This window comes from Pongo abelii, chromosome 1 (assembly GCF_028885655.2).
Source record: "Pongo abelii isolate AG06213 chromosome 1, NHGRI_mPonAbe1-v2.0_pri, whole genome shotgun sequence".
In the NCBI taxonomy this organism is placed as follows: domain Eukaryota; kingdom Metazoa; phylum Chordata; class Mammalia; order Primates; family Hominidae; genus Pongo; species Pongo abelii.
In genome coordinates this window covers 210905625-210914246 of record NC_071985.2, presented here as the reverse complement: position 1 = coordinate 210914246, position 8622 = coordinate 210905625, and the positions used below count along the sequence as shown (strand labels likewise).

Sequence of the window (8622 nt, the reverse complement as noted above, 5' to 3'; positions counted from 1 at the left end):
TGACTTGGCTGAGTCACACACCTGTCTGGGCCTCGAGCTCTCAGTGAGGTGATGGGGGCGTGTAGACAGACCCTCTCCGGGCCTGCACCCTCTAAAGGACGGTCCCAGCAGTCCCCCTGACTCCCAGCACCTCTCCCCTACATGCAAGAGTGCTCCCTGGGAAATTCTGGGAGGTGGGAGGGAGACAAGGATTCCCCCGTCTTTCCCCAGCCCGGGTGATCCAGGTGCTCCCGGCTCTGCCGCTCACTGGGGTGCCACCGTCTCCAAGGGCGCCGCTGTCAGCTGTGACCCCTGCGCCCCCAGAGGCGGCCAAACAAGCGGCCTTTGTGGTCTGCGCGTTGGCGGCCCTCGGGGAGCGTCACAAAGGGTGGGAAGAAAGGCCGCCAATCCTCTTAGGGCCAGCCGCCCGCTTTCCCACTGCGGCCCATCTGCTCCTGGGGAGCGGGCATAACCGCCGCCTGGCCCCACGGCGCGCAAAGCAAGCAAAAGCTGCCCGGGAATGAAAGGCAGGGGCCCGGGCCAGCCCAGATCCCCACGGCAAACACAGGCCTGGCCGGGGGCCTGGGAGGGGGCAGGGCTGATCCCCGGGGGAGACCATGGTTAAAAGCGCCGCCCCAGGAGGGGGACCCAGGGCTAATCCCCTCCTGCCCCACGCCTTCCCTTCCCACACCCCTACAAGGGGAAGGGGAAAGATAGGGAAGGGCTGGGATCAAAGGTCCTTCCTCCTGTGTCAGGCGCTCAGTGGGGCCCTTTCTACGCACCCCTATCTTTTCCTTGAAGCACCCTATTTTACAAAGGGGCTCAGTAAGGTTAAGTCACTTGCCTAGGGTCACCCAGCTGCGATGTGGCAGAGCTGGGATCTCAGCGGGAGGCTGAATCTGAATTCTTTCATCCACGTAGCTGAAGTTTGCTGAGCCTCTCCATGCCATGGGCTCTACAACCATCTCCATTTCTTACTGCAACTCTTTTAACAGATGGGGAAACTGAGGTCTGTAGGCCGGTGGTGATTGCCCAAGAGCACAGACCCGATCAAGTCCTGGCTCTACCACTCCTCTGCATTCTTTCTGGTCCCAACCCCCATCACTCATGTGCAAGCTTGGGCTCTGCCAGCCCCCAGCATGGGCCCTCAGGCAGGTCACTTCACCCCCAGGAGCCTCGATTTCCTCCTATGGAAACTGGGGATCTGTGAAGGGCGTAGTTCTGAGGGTTTGATGAGATGATCTGCTAAAGACTTTAGCTCCAGGCCTGGCACACAGTAGGCACCCAATAACGGCAGCTGCTATTGGTGTTACTTGGCTCAGAGCAGGATGGATCCCAGAACAGGAAGAGAAGGAAACAAAGAGTTTCCGCCCACTAATGGCTGGCCCCAAATACTCCTTTTTTCCATGGTTGGGGTTGGTTTGGCAGAGTAAGGAAGGAGCTGGAGAGAGGGAGAGGGAGGCAATGGATGCGTGGGAGGCCGCAGCTGGGGCCCAGGCTGAATCCACCCAGGGAGGGGGCTATCGACCAGCTGCCCCACCTCTCACCCACGAGAGGCCCAGAGCCCGGGCGTGGTGGCATCCAGGACATCAGAGCCCAAATGCTGCCTCCTACACACACACATATACATACACACACATGCACACACACGTTTGCACACACAAATACATACACTCACACACGTGTGCACACACAAATATACATACACACGCACACATACACACATAACCACACACATGCACACACACACACACCCCCCACACATACACACACACACAACCACACATGCACACACACCCCACCCCCCCCACACACATGCACACACATACCCCCCACACATACACACACACACAAAACCACACATAACCACACTCACCACAAATACACACATGCACACACACATACACACGGACATACATATGCACACATACACTCACACACACACTCATACACACAGACACACACTCTCACATACACACACAACCACATACACACATATCCCCCCACACATACACATGCACACACACACACAGACGTACACACTCTTACACACACAGCCACACACACCACAAATACATGCACATACATACACACACACACAGACATACACTCTCACACACACACACATCCCTCCACAGAGACACATACACACATGCACACACATACACACAAACCACACACCCCACACACAAATACATACACACATGCACACACCTGTACATATACACACTCACACACACAGACATACACTCACACACATATACACATAACCACATACACACACATATCTCCCCACAGAGACACACACATACACACATGCACACACATATACACACAGATATACAAACCCTCACACACATAACCACAACACACTCACACACACCACACAAATACATACACATGCACACACACATGCACATATATACACACATGCACACGCACACACATGCACACATACACTGTCGCACACGTACACACACATAACCACACACACCACACACAAATACACACATGGACACACACACATGCACATAGATATACATACATATACTCACACACATATCCCCCCACAGAGACACACGCATACACACATGCACACACACATACACACACACACGCGCATGCGGCCCCAGCTCTGGCCGTTTTGCAGATTTGGAACCTGAGGCTTGGGAGAGGGGCTGTGGCTCACTGAAGATCACTCGGCTCTTGAGCATGGCCCAGGCCCCTCAGTCACCCTCTCCCATCCCCCGATGGGATCTGGCCCTGAATCCCACCAGCCTTGCCCCATGCCTTGTCCAAGGAGCCACGCAGGGGACAAGGGCAGGGGACAAGGAGGCGAGTGTCCCTATGCTCCTGTCGAGCTGGCTGAGTTAGCCACTCTGCCCTGGGTATTCCCCTAGATCTGGAAATGGGTTCTGCTCAGAAAATGGAAATGAATCCATTACTCATTCTCTCTTTTCTCTTCCCTTCCTCCCTCTCCCTCTCTCCCTCCCTCCTTCCTTCCATCTTTTCCCCCTGCTTGCCCTCTCTTTGTCTCTTTTCTCTTAATGTCTCTTTTAATCTCTCTCACATTCACCGTCTTTCCCCTTCCAGCTGCTTCTCCCGCAACTCTTGCCCATGACATGGTTCCCAGGGAATCTGACTGTGTGGCTTTGAGCCTGTTTCTGTTCCCCTCCATGTACCAGGGGGTTGTTAGGAGCTTCCCCCACTGACAGGCCCCCTCTGGGGTATGGGGGTGCAGTTAGTGCAAGATAGGCCATGGTTTGGGGTCAGTTCCAGCCCTGTCACCAACCTTATGCAACTCCTTTTCTTCTCCAAGTCTCATCTCTTCCTCTGTGCGTGGAGTGGGCACACATGAAGAACATGGCCTCCACAAGTGCCCTGCCCCCCAGAACCAGAGCCGCTGAGCCCTTTGAGGGATGCATAAGAACTGTATTCACCTTTGAAAATGGTCCCTCCTCCAAATCTTAGTGCCTGACCTCCTGCCCAAAGCTCTCAGACTGCCCCCCTCCCAGAGCAGAGCACAGCAGAGTAGGCCTGGGGACGTCCTGACTCGAACTGACTCCAAGATGTCACCAGTGGACCAAAGCATTCCCAGTTAACCTTGGCCTTGGAGGGTGAGAGGTCACAGAAATAAGCGAGACCAGGAATCAGACAACCTAGGTTCTAATCCCCCGTCTGCTTCATGCCTGGCTGAGGGTGTTGGAGAAGTCACTTTACCTCTCCTGGCCTCATTATCCCTCATCAGGGAACTGGAGCTAATTGCTGATTTGTGCTTGAAACTAAAGAAAGGGAGGTTACCAAAGAAACTGGCACTAAGGTGGCATTTTGCGAATTCATGGATGGGCTAATTTATGGACCACAGACTGTCTGCTCTACCCAGACCCTTTCTACTTAGGGGGAAACTGAGGCTGGGAGAAGGGAGGCAACCTGCCCGGGGTTGGCAGCGAGTGGCAGCAGTGCCCAGACTTGAATTCCAGCCCGACGTTTAGCAGTTCCTCAGTGCAGGCTATCAAAGACAGCCGATTCCAAAAGGGAGATCAAAGGCCTGCTTCCTTATTTACAAAGAGAAGTCCTCATTAAAACATGGCCAACGGCTGAGGCGGCTGTGGAGACGGGCCATGTGTGCACCGTCAGAGAATTCACGATCCCAGACAGACTGTGCTGAGCGGCAAGGGAGCTGTTCAGTGAGTCTGTGCTAGGGAGAGCCAGCCCGAGGGTGGCGTAGTTAGGGAGGACTTCCTGCAGGAGGACTGGGCTCAGGCCAGCCTCACAGGGAAGACGGGACATCCGGGACATCCAAGGAGAGTTGACCACAGCTACCTTTTTTTTTTTTTAATTTTATTTTTTTAGCTGGAGTCTTGCTGTGTTGCCCAGGCTTCAGTGCAATGGCACTATCCCGGCTCACTGCAACCTCTGCCTCCCAGGTTCAAATGATTCTCCAGCCTCAGCCTCCTGAGTAACTGGGAGTACAGCATGTACCACCACGCCTGGCTAATTTTTGTATTTTTAGTAGAGATGGGTTTTCTCCATGTTGGCCAGGCTGGTCTCGAACTCCTGGCCTCAAGTGATCCACCTGCCTTGGCCTCCCAAAGTGCTGGGATTTCAGAAGTGAGCCACTGTGCCTGTCCCACAGCCAGCATTTATTGAGCACCTACTGCATGCCAGGCACTGACAGTAACTCTGAGAGGCTGAGATCCTGTCCCCGTTTTCCAGGGGAGGAAACAGAGGCACAGGACCTGCTTGGGAGTTGCCACAGGTCAAGCCAGATCCCACTGAACCTGGCTCTTGGGTCTCCGTACCTCCAAGCTTGTCACTACTGGGCTGTGCTGCCTCTTCAAGGATAACATGAGCCACTGTGTGTGTCTGGGGGTAGGAACATGGTCTGTCACCAGAGTCACTTGTCAAAAGCAAAATGTGTGGGAAGTGGGGTGGAGGGGCCCAAGGAGGGCCTGGCTGGAACAGCAGGTTGGGGCTGGACTAGACAGATCCTCCCAGCATGCAGGGCCCAGGGTTCTTTGATTCGACGGAATCCTTCGTGAGTATCTACTATGCAACAGGTACTGTTCCAGACATGAGGGACACAGCAGCGACAAAAACAGATGGCACCTGGACTTACGGAGTGGATCCCTTGGGAGAAGGATGAAGAATAAATCCATAAATAAATACGATCATGTCTCATTTCAGATGGTTATCAGTCTTCCAGAGCTGCCGCAATAAGACAAACCAGGTGCTCAAAACAACAGAAATGGATTGTCTCGCAGTTACGGAGGCTGAACGTCTGGAACCGAGGCATGGGAGGGACCTGCTTTCTCTGAGGACTTGGGGAAGAATCCTTCCTTGTCTTTTCCAGCTTCCGGTGGCCCCAGTGTTCCTTGGCTGGTGGTGGAATTATTCATCTCTGCCTCTGTCTTCACATGGCCTCTTCCCTGTGTCCTCTTCTTAGAAAGACATCCCATTTCACAGAGGAGGAAACTGAGACTCGGAGGGGAGAAATAACTCACCCAAGGTGCCACAGCCCAGGAGTGGGGGCCAAGATGGAAGCCAACTGTGACTGATCCCCAAGTGCCATGTGGGTACCTGGACTCTGTACTCCATGTAAGAGGAGGCTGGCCACTTATCCCCAGGCTGGGAAGACTCTCAGCCCTGGGGGTCTCTCACTGGCTAGAGTCCAGCCCCTTCCCCTGGCAGCAGCCTCCTGATTTCCTGTGGGGACCTCCTGTTCCCACTTGCTGTCTGTGTAATTTGGGAGGGCCTGACACTGCTCCCCCCACCCATCCCCTCTCCCACTCTAAGACTCTAAGGCACGCCTGGCCACTCAGCATATTCCATTCTCCTCCAGCCATGGCGACTGTTTCAAAAATGGACATGCAACTCATGTCAGGCCAACAAGAGTCTATCCAGGAATTTTGTGGGAGAATATTGAAAAAGAAAAAAGAGCTCTCTTTTCATTGGGCTTTCTATGCAGAAAGACCTCTTGTCAATACATGGGGAGAGAATGCTTGTAGACAAAGCCCTTGGAGAGGAAAACAGAGGCAAGAGATGGAGGACTGATGACATCACTTGAGAACCTGGATCCAGCCATGCCTGAAGTTCACTCCTGGTCATTTCAATGATGTGCATCCATAAACTCCATCTATTCACTCAAGCCAACTTGGTGTCCTGACTTACACCATTTTCTTATCTGGAAAACTCTGAGGAAGGCAGTGTGAGCCACCCTCAGATGACAAGTAATAACTTCATGCCCTCCCCACCTTTCCTGCTGGACCAATAATCTTCATGCCAATCCCAGGCATCATTAGCCAATAATAATGGTAAGGAAGACTGTACTCTTCAGGCTGGGTGTGATGGCTCACGCCTGTAATCCCAGCATTCTGGGAGGCCAAGGCGGGTGGATCACCTGAGGTCAGGAGTTCAAGACTAGCCTGGCCAACGAGGTGAAACCCTGTCTCTACTAAAAATGCAAAAATTAGTTGGGCATGGTGGCATGCGCCTGTAATCCCAGCTACTCGGGAGGCTGAGGTAGGAGAATTGTTTGAACCCAGGAGACGGCGTTTGCAGTGAGCCGAGATCACGCCACTGCACTCCAACCTGAGCAACAGAGCAAGACTCCATCTCAAAAAAAAAAAAAAAGTGCTCTTCTTCCCCTGATTCTCTGCCTAGTAAACTCCTATTCAACCTTCAAGATACAGCAGAGAATGTCACCCGTATTGTAAAGAAATTCCCTCAAAGTTTGCTGCTCCCTCCTCTGCCTTCTTGTAGCTCCCCCTGCCATGTTGTTCTCCCTGGTGGTACGGAGTGGGGGGATCTCATAGCACTCTATATTGTAAGGTCTGTCTTGGAGCCTCTGAGCTTCTTTGGATCAGACATCATGCCTCATTCATTCATTCACTCATTCATTCATTCAACAAATATTACTCAGAGCTCTGAGTCACTCATTCATTCATTCAACAAATATTACTCAGAGCTCTGAGTCTCTACTAAGCACACAGCTCAGTGCTGTGTGCTGGGGGAGAGACAGACTTTCCTTTCATGCAACTTTCCATTGATCTAGAGAAACTGATGAGAAAATAGTTAAAATCATGTGTGACATGATGGGGAAGTCAGTACAGGGACTATGGAAATGCAGGAGACAAAGGGTGGGGCTGTACGTGGGTTGCTGGGGAGAGGGGCCGGGGGACTTCCAGGCAGAGTGTGCAAAGGCTGAGAGCCAATAAGTGCATGGCACATCCATGAAAGCAAAAAAATTTCAGATGGCCTGGATTAGAGAAGGTGAGTGACGCAGGCAAGGCCAGACCGGGCCAAGGAGCTCAGATTCATCCCGCGAGCTTTGGACAGCTGCTGAAGGTTGTGAGTAGCAGAGAGATGTGGTGGAGACCACGTTAGTCCCCATGTGGAGATGGGCAGGCCAAACCTGAGCAGAAGCCAGCTGGAGCTGCGGCAGGGCCCAGGCAGCTTGGACTTCGAGTGGCAGAGGGTGGAAAGAGTGGAGTGGCAGGAGCTGGCAACTGGTTGGAAAGAGTAGCATAGGGAAGGGGAAGGCGCCAGGGCGATATCCGGGTTTCCACCTTTTGCAAGCAGAAGGTTGGTGGGACATCCCTGAGAGAGAGGACACGGGGCATAAGCAGGGTGGGGGCCAGGGAAGGGGATGGCTTCAGTTTGGGGATGTGGGGTTTGAGGAGCCTGTGGCACCTCCAGATGGAAATGTGGATCCGTCTCTGTGTTCATACCTTTCCGGGCCTCGATGCCTGACCCTTCGTGCTGGTAAAGTCCCACCCACTCGGCAGCGTCCTTGCTCTCCCTTGGCCCCTCACCTTTCCGTGCCACAGGGCACCCCCCTGCAGCAATCTGAAGAACCACGTTCTCTCGACCTTCTCATGGCCTTTGCATATGCTGTTTCCTCTATGCTTCCTGCTTTGACCCCCTTTGCCTGGCTAATTATTTACTATATGGCATCTCCTCCAAGAAGCCTTCCTGACGTCCCCCAGCTGGGAGAATGCACACCTCAGAGCTCCCTCAGCCCTTTCTGTGGCTGCCACCATAGGGCTTCCCAGTGCGGTATGGCACTCCTGAGTCATATTAGCAGAGTACAGTGGGTAAGCGTCATGCTGTGGGGACGGGCTGTCTGTGTTCAGACCCTGAGAATGCCAGTTGACCTCTCTGTCCCTCAGTTCCTTATCCTTAGAATGGTGATAACAATAGTTCTTATCTCTCGGATTTGCTGTGAGAACTAAGTGAATTAATCCACATAAGGAACAGTGCCGGGTGCCTAGTAAGTGTTCACTATTAGCTACTGTCATGGGTCCCTGCTTATCTCACCCAAGTGTCTTGGGGGTCCTTGTGGGCCAGTTCTTCCCCAGCAAACAGTGTAGGGCTAGCACACTGGCAGAGCCCAGCCAATTGCCTAGGGAAGGATGAGGGCAGTCTGGGATTGGCTTTCTTCCACCCAAATCCAACAAAAGAGACTGCATAGAACAGTATCTGTGCAGAGGGCCGGGATCAGGCCCATGACTTGATGCTGGGAGGACATGCATTGCAATTGTCTGAGCCAGCACCTGCCTCTGCCTAGCAAGGCGTCCAAATTCTCAAACATACCAGATACTCAAAGATGGAGAGAACCTCCTCTGGTTCCTTTCTCACTGA

The 8622-nt window shown here is 53.1% G+C and overlaps 1 long non-coding RNA gene across 1 annotated transcript; it reads left to right on the top strand.

Annotated features, from left to right (window-relative positions):
• Window positions 1–452: 452 nt before the first annotated feature.
• Window positions 453–6892, top strand: LOC129059539 (uncharacterized). Its single transcript, XR_008525519.1, has 3 exons — window positions 453–988; window positions 3299–5551; window positions 5822–6892. It is a non-coding gene; the product is annotated as an uncharacterized LOC129059539 (long non-coding RNA).
• The last annotated feature ends 1730 nt before the right edge of the window (window positions 6893–8622 follow it).